The 13,295-nt window shown below is 35.5% G+C and overlaps 1 long non-coding RNA gene across 1 annotated transcript; it reads left to right on the forward strand.

Annotated features, from left to right (window-relative positions):
• Positions 1-11,851: 11,851 nt before the first annotated feature.
• On the forward strand, positions 11,852-13,092 carry LOC149570549 (uncharacterized). Its single transcript, XR_016362960.1, has 2 exons — positions 11,852-12,392; positions 12,500-13,092. It is a non-coding gene; the product is annotated as an uncharacterized LOC149570549 (long non-coding RNA).
• The last annotated feature ends 203 nt before the right edge of the window (positions 13,093-13,295 follow it).

The raw sequence follows: 13,295 nt of genomic DNA on the forward strand, positions 1-13,295 counted from the left end.
CCTGAAATGTTGAAGGAGCATTCGTGAGGCCAAAGGGCATGACTAAAAATTCATAGTGACCATCATGTGTGCGGAAGGCAGTTTTAGGTATATCCTCCTCATTAACCCGAATTTGATGATACCCAGAACGAAGATCTAACTTGGAGAAAAAATGAGCCCCATGAAGTTCATCAAGAAGTTCATCAACAACTGGAATGGGAAACTTGTCCTTTATAGTGAGATGATTAAGTGCTCGGAAATCAATGCAGAGTCGCCATGACCCATCTTTTTTGTGAACAAGCAGAACTGGAGAAGAAAAGGAACTGGTACTAGGGCGAATAATACCTTGCTTCAGTAAGTCACGGACAAGTATCTCGATTTCGGTCTTCTGATGAAATGGGTAGCGGTAGGGCCTGATGTTGGGCGGAACACTGCCAGGAAGGAGCTGAATACGGTGGTCCTCTGGACGAGAAGGAGGTAATCCCACAGGTTCAGCAAATATACCAGAATACTTGTCCAAAATGTGTTGGAGATCGGCAGGAGTGCTAGAGACTGCTGATGGCTGCATCTGAATGGAATGGAGCTGAGCGATGACACCATGTGAATTCTTCTTAAGAAGTTTTTCCATACGGTGTGAACTGATGATGCTGAGAGACCCTGGTTGTAAGCCTTTCAAAGTGTGTTGGTGCCCCTCGGCTGAAAACTGCATCCAAAGTTCAGCAAAATCCCAGAGAATGGGGCCAAGAGTGCGTAACCATTGGGCACCCAAAACCACATCACAACCACCTAAGGGTAAGGCAAACATGTCAGAGCGCATGTTATAAGCTCCAATAGAGAGACGCACATTGCGACATTTCCCTTTACAAGGTAAAGTGCCCCCATTGGCAATCATGACTTCAAAGCTAGAGCAGGGATGGATAAAGCAATCAGCCTGTTTGGCTATTCGTGGATCAATGAAGTTATGAGTGCTACCAGAATCAATGAGTATAGTAAGAGGGATCTTCTTGAAGAAACCCTGGACCCGCATGGTTTGTGGAGTAGTGACTCCTGCCAAAGCATGGACAGATATCTCTGGTGGAGCTTCTGGGGAAGGAGGTTCAGGCTGGTGAGGCTCAACCTCAGCATCCACTGTTTCCTGAGCATCTACATATTCTTCCAGTTCCGGTGGAGAATCCACATCCAAGAGATAGAGCTTTTGCTGAACACATCTATGGCCCCGAGACCATTTCTCATCACAATTATAACAAAGCCCTTTGTCTCGCCTAACTCGCATCTCTGTTTCAGACAAGTGCTTGATCGGAGTAGTTCTGGGAGCTGGTATGACTGGAGGGTTGTGAGAACCTGTATTTCTGAATGGAACAAAATTAGATCTGGAGCGTTGTAGAGCACTAATCTTGTCTTCCGCTAACTTAGCCAACCCAAGGGCTTCCATCATTGTAGTAGGTCGAAACATTTTGACTTCTGAGCGAAGTGCATCCTTCAGACCACTGACAAAACAACTACGGAAGAATTCATCAGACAAGCCCTCTGTGTGATTAGCTAATTTTTCAAACTCTGTCTGGTATTCTCTTACAGTGCCTGTTTGACGCAGTTTAGTGAGTGCTCCTGTGAAATCATCAAAGGAACTAGGGCCAAAGCGCTCCAAAATGAGGGTGCACAATTCGCTCCACGTTGGGCCTACATTAGCCTTGATGTACCAACGGAACCATTGAAGAGCTTCATGTTCCAAATGAAAAGATGCAAGGGAGACTTTGTGGTTATCCAAAGTATTATGCAAGCTGAAATACTGCTCTGCCCTATAGATCCATCCAGTCGGATCAGAACCATCGAAGCGTGGAAAATCAAGCTTTGGTCCACGGAAATTGCCAGAAGAGGACCCAGTATCTCCTGAATGGTTTCGGCTCATGGCTGACTGCTGAAAGTTAAGACCCAGAATTTTGTCATCCAGATCTTGAAGTCTGGTTTTGAGGGATGCAATTTCCTCTTCCATGATTTTTGCTCCTGTACGCGTAACAACCATAAAACAAGGTTTTTTTTTTTTTTTTTTTTTTTTTTTGAAGATGAGAAACAAAAACTTTTTTAGTTACGGCAAACTTGGATTTGGGTAAAACTCATATAGGAAATGGGTGTTCGACGGGTGGTGGGAGACTATCTGGGGACAAGGGAAAAAGAAAAATGAGGGTTTCAAGGGTAGGGAGGCGAAATGAGGCGAACAGTCCAAGAGGGATAAGGGAGCAAAATGAGGAATTGAATCTTGTGGCTCAGTTTGGTGGCGATTGGATGAGAGGTGAAAAAGATAGGGCAAACCCTAAAATTAGATAAATGAGGGATTTAGGGCTTTGATATGTAAAATTTGGGGTTGGGTCGCCAAAGAAGGAAGTATGCGAAATGATATTGCAGACGTTCTGCGGAAGTATGAGCAGAAACAGAAAGCAAACAAGGAAGCTACGACTAAAAAATAGAAAAATTTTTACTCTTTTTTTTTTTTTTTTTTTTTTTTTTTTTTTTTTTTTTCCTGAACAGTCGACTTAGAAAAATTCACTCACAGACAGAACAACTGAAAAGAGTTATTGCAATAACAAGAGATATTAGAAGTGAGAGGAACCTGAAGGCCACGACAGAAAAAAAAATTTGATGTAATTTCCACCCAGCGAGCCCAAGAGAGTGCTCTGATACCAGATGAGAAGAACCTCCTTATAGCAATATCGTGAGAATGCTCGAAATAACAGAATACAAAGTGATAGCAGAACTCAGAATAAATCTACTGATCGCAAGCCACTTCGAGGGGGTAACCTCCTTTGAGCAAGCTCAATACAATAAATTCGTCCGTGCCCATCAAGGGCCTCAACCTATTCTTATATACTGGGTACGATCTAGAAAAGTAATACTACCTATGCATGTGGGATAATAAAATAAACTCACGGGACGACTTACAAAGCATATGCGTCCAACAACTCTACTGTAACAAAATAAACAGAAGGAACACACAGGTTCCTAACACCAACCTATAACATCTACACATCCTTATAGGTAAAATGAGAGCAATTGGAGAAACTAGATGAAATACCTATTTGACTACACGAGGACCATGGACTTCCCATACCTATGATAGGAACTACACAACCTTGGCCTCTACCTTCACCTAGGATTTTATAAAGACCATTGTGACCTTCATCTCTACCCTAACCTTCATCCCAACCTCTTTCATAGTCATCACCTCTTTCATAGTCATCATCCCTTCCACCTCAAATATCTACACCAACAACATCTGGAGTAGCTATGATAACTCCACTTCTGCCTCTCTCAACTCTTGGAGTAGCACCACCAACACCCCTACTTCCTCTTTTTTTATCTATGCCACCCTTGGGTCCCTAGCCTTAAGCTTGTGATGCAGGTTCATCTTCTTAGAATGGGGTTGTCGTTGCACCAAAAGACTGATCTGTCAATGCTCGATACAACCACTCAAATTATAGTACACAAGAGGTGGTTAAGCGCTTGTCATAAATCCCAAGAGGAGAGCTGAACAAATTTCCAACAATCTCCCCGTCAACATTACCCAAGGGTCTGAGGATTCAAACTTGTGACCAAGGTTTGATACCACTTGTTAGAATTGGGTTGTCGTTGCACCAAAAGATTGATTTGTCAATGCTCGATACAACCACTCAATTTATAGTGCATAGGAGACGGTTAAGCCCTTGTCACGAATCCCAAGGGGAGAGATGAACAAATTTCCAACACATCTTGGACCCACATACTCCCACAAGACAACTCCCCATTTTCCCTTTTGATATTGCAACAAAATCCATGTATAAAAGGTTCTCAAGAGAAAACCCTCTTTTTGTCTCTTTAATTCAACCCTTCCAAAATATCTCACCAAATTGATATTGAATTAAATTTCAATACACAATCATAACACATTCTCAATAGTATCATATGGATCAAATTTATTGAGTAATACAAAGATTTATCAACAAACTTCCAACTCGTCTACTCAATAAAGACTCAACACTTCATAAGCTAGTTTGCAAATTCCAATAACTTATATCACATTAAGAAGCATAGTTTCCATAATCCTATTCAATATAGAACCCTTGCATCTAATCAAGACATGTCTTATTTTCCTGTCTTCCCCTTATTCTAATCGGGACTTCCACTTTTTAATAGTGGAACAAGGCATGGGGTACCTCATAATAGACCATTCAACTTGAAATATGGATTGGTAACAATGGAAAGTATATTTGATATATCAAAATTTGCAAACTCCTATAATCATCATAAGACAATGAACAAGTCATAAAGAATAATGGTGCAAATTTTGTCTATAATTTTTTAACAACTAGGATAGTTTGACAAAGGTAATGTGACTAGAATTTCAAAATAGTGTAGGAATTAATTAAAAACTTAAGTAGCATTTATAGTAATTATTCAATGAAAATATTTCAAGGGTTTTAAGACACTAGACACTTTAAATTCATATACTAAATGATCATAAAATAGTTAGTATCATAGAATTATGTAGTCATAATTGTGATTATTCAATAACTCAGTAGAAAATTAAATGGAGTCCTAATACAAAGAATTTAAGTGAATACTTAGGACCATTACACTCTTAATCAACCATTTCTAATTATTAGAACCTGCCACAAGATCAATTACTATCAAACAATGGAAAGTTACAATCACATTGAATTGGAACTGAAGCGCACTTAAGCTAGGGATACATAGTTCTCACTCTACACACAACCATTGATCTAAAACCAAAAGAAATAAAAATATATGCATCAAAACACTCATGAAATCCAAAACATGAGAATTTTTTAATGCTACAAAATGGACTTATTAGAAAATTTTTGGTGGAACCCTTGGAAGTGAGGGTTTACATGTAGTTTTTAGAGAAATTGGAAGATTTTTTTCTTCGATTAATGGATGACCACAAAAATTGATCCAAGTGAAACACAAACCATTAGAGTTTGCCCTCAAATTAATTTGGCACAAGAAACAATCATTACCCAAGAGACTTATGCAATTGTTTGAGAGAAAAACTAGTAAAATGACAATAAATTCTAATGTTTTCATGATACAAATTTTATTCGATTTGCAATGGTATGTGCCTTGACACAAATATGTTGGAAAGCTGTGTAATGAGGGGGGAGGGGGGCTGAGTAAATACTCAATAAAAATTCACCAATTCAATATTTAACATTGAATTTAGATCCATAATCTACTTAATCTTTACCATTCATTTACTTATTTTCTGCGTGTAATGTAAACTAGTTTTCTTTTATGTTGTAATGCAAAACAATAAACAAGTAGTAAACCATACAATCATGCATCCATATAGTACTCCATAATTTTTGGTCTCCCAGAAACCCTTGGTTAAAGGGAAAAAAAAAACAGTGGGGATGGTATCTACAACTCTTTAATGCAATAAAATTTATGCTTGATTAAGAGCTACATATGTCACCTTCCAAGTGACTTACCCTATTAGGAATGATTGATACATTGTTAGATGTATCTAACAATCCTATTAAGAGCCACTCTATTAAGATATTTAATCCCACTTATGTAGTGTTCAACTAGTTAGAGGATTTATAATAAATTCAACTAAGAACTCTTAATCTTGTTAAAGACTACCCAGTTAAGGGATCTTACAATAACTTGTAGAAACTATTAGACATTCTAACAAGAAAGTAATTGACCTATAATGCTTTCCTCTCAAAGCTTGTTAGATCCTTTGTGCAATGTCTCTTATTCCTCTCTATCCTCTAATCTTATGTCACACCTTAATTTTGAATATGTATCCTCTCGACTCTCAACAACACAAAAACCTTAACCCTTTTATTTAATCTTCATTTTATGCTTCTTACAAAGTCTTCATGACCTATTATAGATTCTTCTCAAATTTATCTAAATCTTTCTATCATACATTTTCTTATCCTATCGGCTACATCATAATATTTTATCATTTCCAAGGTAAAATAAACTTTTATTTTGTTCATCCAACTTTCCTCTGCACTAATATGTTTTCATCAATCTCTATAAATCATTTTACTCTTTTACAATTTTCAATCTAGATCACTTTATATTTTGTCCATGTTCAATGAATTTGATTGTAACACAATAGATTCAATCCCTTTTCAAAAACTTGTTATGTACTATTGATGGTCAATTAGCTATACCTGTTCAACATTCTCCTATTTACCAATAATTATAGTTTACCGATAGTAAACTTGACCTCCCCTTGTACTAATTACATCTTTGTGTATCCTTTATATTGATAATACTCTAGTTTGTCGATAACACTAATTTTGCATGTTTACCTATTTGTCAAACTAAGTTCTTTCTATGCCGATAGTATATAACTATTAATTTGTTGTTATTCTCTGGTAAGGTATAACAACTTACTTATTGTCTTTACCTCTTCATTTTCTTATCTAAATTTTATATAAGGATTCCTCCTATACAATTATATTCCAACAATGAAAATATAGCATCAAAATCATCATCAAATGCCATTTGTATGAATTTCCAATCAGCAATATCTCCCTTTGACATTTATGGCAAAAACTTCTTCAAAAATCTCAAAACTTCAAATAGGTGGCCTCTATACATTGTCGATAATCACATTTTTGTCTACCCCTTGAATAATACTATTTCAAAATCTTTTATGCCCTTTTTTGTTCTCTCTTCTCCTTTTGTGTTTTTTCTATTCATTATCTTATCTCACCCCCTTTTTGGAAACAATACCAAAGATGACAAAAAGTTATGGCTATAGGGATTATTACCTATCAATAAACTTGCATCCCTCTCCTAAACTTCAGTAGAGATTCTCATGAGTATTTCAATTATCTAATTGCAATAATTTGGCCCTACAGGCCAGATGCAAGCTCCTCCATACTATCAATGATACTCAACTCCAATGTTTGTGCTAATTCTTCAACATTTTTCACATAGGCCTACATGATATCCATATGAGGAGTGATCATGCCTTTCAATTATAGTATCCCAATCTTGATTCTCTCTTCCTCGACCTTCAGTTCCTGTTTTCTATACATAACTTCGCTCAATTTGGTTGTATGATCCATCAAATGAGTACTTGATGGTTATAGATTGTCAATATGTTGTGATAGCTCATTATTCAATGTGACAAACTTCTCTTGTAATTATAATGTAAAAGTTGTGAAAACAAATAGGTTTTCACACATTGTGGTAGCATTCTTCAAAGAATCTTTCATCTTTTCAACTCAAATAAATCAACTTTCAGTAGAGCAATTTTTGACAATAAGTTTAGCCATTTCTTGTTTAATTCTCTTCTCGATTTTCTTAGCCAATTTTGACTCAAGATCATGTTTAGAATTATGAATAAAATCAATGTAAACTTTTAATTGATATATGAATGGTTCATCTTCATCTAATATTACATTTGGTACTAGATCTTCAAATAATATAATGTTCTTCACAGTACCCTTCATGTTCTTCTACTTAAGCTTATAAATTCTAGCATTCTTCTTGATTGCTTCACTATAATCCTTTTTCTCCTTGAAACTCATCTTCTTTGGATCCCTTTTAAGTATAGAAATATCAAGATCATCATAGTCAATGGGTGGATCCTCTTCTTCCTCTTCTATAAAACTTCCTTTGTTATCTTGTAAGATTTGTCTATCCAAATGAATTGATCATGAATTTTGCTCTAAACATACCTTATCCCCTCATGCTTATCGAAAGTTTGAAATTTTAATTGATGCAGAGCCACACCTTGGAAAACTCAGGAGGAATCAGTCACTCAACTGAGTTGCTTCAAGGGGCATCTACAACCTTCAGGATCACACACTAAAATCAGATTCAATAAACAAAACTTTGAAAATAAAATCTCCCAAAATATCTTCTTGCTGCCTTCGGATAGACCTGCACTCAGACATGAATAATTGTCGAACCAGAAAAGATTTACTCAATCCAACCATTGATATTTGGCATAACTAGGTTTCAAACAACATATAAAAATTTGAGAGAAATCCAACGGTTCAAACCCGAGATATTGTCCCCGGATCAGAGTACATTTTTCTGCAATTGTTATTCCCTAAACTGATTGCCATGAGAAATATATGAAGCATAACAGTAGAACCATAATCTTGAAAAAGAAAACACAGGAGACCATAAAACTTCCCATTCCTCCCCAAGTTCGAATCCTTTTTTTTACATAAAAGATTGGCTTTTTAATAACCAAAGTCTGACTGGCCTTGCTGTCCAGTAGTAATAAAAACGTTTTATTTTCCATCTAAGAATAGGAATATGAAAGATGCTTTATGCAACAATCATGGATATTCTTGTAACTGCTAAGAATAGGAATCTGAAAGATGCTTTACCATCAATACCATGCAGCAATCATGGATATTCTTGTAACTGCTAAGAATAGGAATCTGAAAGATGCTTTACCATCAATACCATGCAACAGTCATGGGTATTCTTGTAACTGCCTACTATCTGTCACCAGTATTCGATGGGATTCTCTTTAATTATTGACCACATGGCATTTCTATTACTAATTTTATCCTTTCTAAAACCGTCACTAACATCATTAACCCTTTCCTCTAACTCTCTAACATATCTGACTAAAAACTATAACATTTATTTAATAAAACACCTAATTCTATCCACTAAGACATAATCCTAAATTATTAAAATTGACCATTTAAAATATATGGAGAATCTTGGACCTTTGAAATGATTTAGTAATGAGATGCACCTGCATCATTAATAACCTATGACATCTTCTTTTGCTCCAGCTCTTTTTATTCATCCTTCAGACTAGCATTCTTAGACAATTCCTTATGCAACCAAAAGAGAGAGAAGTTGAGACAGAAAAGAATGATGAAGAATACAAAGATGAAGATAAAAAAGATAAAGAAGGTAAGGATGAAGGAGATAACTTTTGACATTTGCAGTGTTAGGTAAGATCGTGCCTATTTATAGAAAGGGTTAGAATAATACCCCATATACCCAACTTAAGGGCTTGATCAATGTAGTAAGTACACAGTTTGATTCATTAGAAAATTCTATTACGATTAAAGTCAAGATTGAGTTTGATGAGAAGAGGTACCATGAATTATATACTCTAAATGCTAAAGACTAAATATATATAGGATTCAGTATATAGAGGTTCGAAAATGCTTTGACTGAATGAAAAAAAGATCTATAAAGCATGCATTACCTACACTAGACGTGTTGATGGCTTAAGTTGATTAAGGAGAAAGAAAATAAGTTGGTTGAATTGTCTACATCTTTTGATCCCTTGACAATTTTAGTCTCACCATGAAGGACAAGTATTATAATTGATTGATAAGATCAGGAATTTGAAAACAATGAAGGAAAGGGTGAGCTTAGAAGTTTAATTCTTTCCAAGATAGACATCTTGTTCAACGGGTTGAAAGAAGCGGAGGCAACATTGAACTCACTTGATGCACCTGACCTAAAATCGACATAGAAGCTAATATATGCCATTTATGGTCAGATTTAGATCATAGACAACTTAAGGAAGAGTTGGGATACACAATTTGGTGCTTTAAGGAGCAATTTTTCTAATGTTTTCAAAATTTTGTAAGTATGTTCATAGTATACTTGTATATCGGTAGGATACATAGGATTTTGGTAGAGATATTTGGTTATACACCATTATCTTTGTCATTGATGTCAAATAGGGATAGATACGAAGTGAGGAGTATTTTGTTTTTGTAGTAGTTAGTGTTTGACATTTTTTACATAGATTTTGTTTTTGGAGAATAATGTGTTTGCCATTTTTTATGCTTCATCATTTTTCACTAAATGTTGTCATTGATCTCAAAGAGGAAATTGGTGGCAAGAGACACTGCTCTTGAGAGATTATATGTTGTCATTGATGGCAACTATATGTGTTTCACATGTTCACTTATCATGTTCTGGTCACACCGATTGATTGAAGCAAAATTGGTGAAGTATGACAAAGACAACAATTGTTTGTGTTCAAGAAATGCTTCGGTATAGACATGCAATTTTGAGCTTTGAAGTGCAAATGAAGGAGGAGATTTGACAAGGTATAATCTATTATATCCTAGCTCATAATGGTTAATGTTTTCATATGATCGAGTTATGAGGTATTGTGTAACAATTGTCTGGAAATTTGTGAAGAAAAAATACTAAGCCTGGTAAATCACTATGTGATCTTGGCAAATCGATTGGTTGACTTGTGTAAGTCCGAGATCATAGAGACATGGGAGATTGGTTATGTGTAGTTGTTCAAGTCCACATTATGTTTAATATAAGGATCTAGTTGACTCACTACATGTTACAATGTTTTCTTTGTTGAACCAATTTTGCTTGTTGACATATAAGATCAAGTTACTTTGTTGACTTGATAATGTTATGTATGCAAAAGGTATGTAATAAAGGCTCGACTCAAAGGAAAAGCAGATATTGACTATGAAGTGTATTGGTTCACTTTATTGTAATTAATGAAATTATTTTGGCATTTGTAGATGTTGTGATCTAGTTTATCTTCTTTGAACTGTTGTCCAATACATCCATAAGGCAATGAGCCTTCCTCAAGGATATAGCCCTTAATATATTTGAGTAATAAACATTAGTCAATGTACTTGAATGCATGTACATTTCTCTTTTGTACTTAAACTTCTAACAAGATTAACAACAGAATGTTCATTTGTGGGTTTCATTCCCACCGAAGTTATGGATGTTAGTTATTTGCTTATGCACTTTAATCCTAATTGTGTTTACTTTATGAATAAAAAATCAGATATACAAAGTTAAAAATTGCAAAACATCCCCCTCACCTCAATGTTCCTAAATACCAACAATTGGTTAATTTCAAATGACTAAGGATTTGCTTTATGTTTGTCTTACTTTGATTACATGAAGTCGGCATTGGATTAAACACAACACATTAAGGTCTGATTCTTAGATTAAGAGCGTCAAATAGTCAAAGTCAACTAACTCTTTTTAGACTTAATTTATTTCTTAGCGTGTTGTTTAAGAATGGTCATCGATAGTATTTGGAACCTTGTAGACAGGCACATTCAAATGCCTTTCCCCATTAGAATCTCAGTGATGTAGTCTGAAGTGTACAAAATTAGCATCTCCTTGCTATTTTTGCGACTTTTTGCGATTGTGTAACTTGTGGGTGATAAATCCTTGGCAGCGGAGGCGCACAAATATACACTTCACATGTATATTTGCACCAAGTTAACAATTCTAAAAGTTCTTAAACCAACATATAATGACACGGAAAATAATTTCACAAAGATGAATTTAAAATTATTGGCAGATTTCACACTTTCTGGTATAAACTCTTCATAAATTTGTTTAGGAAGAATTTATTTCAAGATACAGTTTCTGAGGAATGACATTTCCTTTATTTGGAGATTCCGGAAAATTGGGTACCTAATCAAACCGGGTGGACACTTTCAATATCAAAATTCAGAGCGCATTCTGGATGCAGTGTTAGTACCTGCACTAGCAGCAAAGCTATGTCACATGCCTGTATACTATATAGTGAAGAAGACACAACGGAGGAGAGATTTTTCATTCGTGGAGTTAATGACAATCCTTCGTATGAATGCGATGTGATCATATTCCTGCTTCTTGTTATATAATCTATAATGGTACCTATACTTGGTAATTCTTTTTGAGTCTTCCCTGACATAATAAAGATCGGTTCTTACAAGGGCATTGAGCAGTTAGTGTCAGATGAATTGCCCACCTAATTAGGAGTAAAATAAGACTGTTCGGTGTAAGTAACCACCAACCAGTAATGCAGTGTAGTGTGCTATTCAAATGTACGCTTGAGTCAGATGATGAATTTTATCAATAAAGTGGGGAAGCGTTTTAACATCTACCGCAAGACGTTGATCCCTCTGTCACCGTGCCCACTGTCACTGACATCATTTGGCGCAACAATAAAATATTGTCCCAACTTGCTTTCACACATTTCGCACTTAAACTTGATGCCAAACTTGATAATCTTATACAGAAACCCCCTTTTAAGGAGTACATAATTAAGGACGCAGCTATCCTCCATAAGAAATGTACCCTTCCTTAAATTTCAAAACATCGAAAACACAATGGATTTTCTGATATGTCAAAAACAGCAAATTTTTTTAATTTTAAAACCACTATATTTTTGCAAATCTGAAAAAAAATCAAATTTTGGCTTTTTTTTCGGTACACTTTGGCGTAAAATAGCAGTTATATCATTCTGACATTGATGTCAGGTGAGTACGAGGTCGTTTATAAGGAATCTTTAAGTTGTGTGATCAACACTTGGAAGAAGCCGCATCAGGTTGCAGGCAGAATGGATCGCTTGCCCACATGGGGATTTTGTTCCGGAGCTGTGTATCTTTTAGGGGATCTTATTTCTGCAAATCAATGCAAGTTTTTACAATTTTCCATACGATACATTTTTAGCTAATGTAGTCCATTTCATCCTGGTTAGTGACATTGATAACTGAGTTTAGTGTTTTTCTGCAATTTTCAGATGGCATTTACATTTATGGATTCTGAGTTCTTGCTTGCTGTGTTGCTCCGGACCATATGAGTGCAGAAGACTGGCATTCACTTCTCTTGACATGTTTCGTCACTGTATTTGATTTAATCAGTTTTAAGTCTATAAGTTTTTTTTCATTTAGTGTTTTCTTCCCTACAACATTTTATCTTCATTAAATTTGATTTCAAGAAGTAGGTTTATCCCACAATATTAATTTGAAGGAAGATAGGGTAGAATGTTTTGAAGGAATAGGAATACTTTATTCCTCACTCCTAGAACTCTTGCCGCGAAGCAAAATGTACTGCAAATGTCGAAGTTACATATTCTAGAAAAGCATATTCACAAGGTACCGAATCCACAGACGAATATAAGATTATGATAAAGATAATCAAGAAAAGAAATTGTGCGGTCACGATTGTTATTTTCTCCAAGCTGTTCGTTGACAAGCAAACGACATACTCTAGTGTAAAGATTACATGGATAGAATGTAAACGGTATGCGGAAAGACAACAAGTTGTAGAGAAACACTTTCTCACAAAATCTGGAGCTGAATGCTAATAAGGTCAACCGTGAACCTTCACCTATACTTTTTTTCTGTGCTTTTTTTTTGGTGCATTAAATTTGGAAGTATAATTAATAAGATTAATCATTTCAAAAAGAAATCAATAACGTTATTCTAATTTGTGTTTCTGGTCAATAGACTATTGTTCCTATATCCATTTCCGATAAACATTAGAATGCATGAGATACACATGCGTGCTTCGGGGCAGCTAAAATCCTATTTGCT

This window comes from Cupressus sempervirens, chromosome 3, assembly GCF_028749045.1.
Source record: "Cupressus sempervirens isolate cs-2001-9-10 chromosome 3, ASM2874904v1, whole genome shotgun sequence".
Classification (NCBI taxonomy): domain Eukaryota; kingdom Viridiplantae; phylum Streptophyta; class Pinopsida; order Cupressales; family Cupressaceae; genus Cupressus; species Cupressus sempervirens.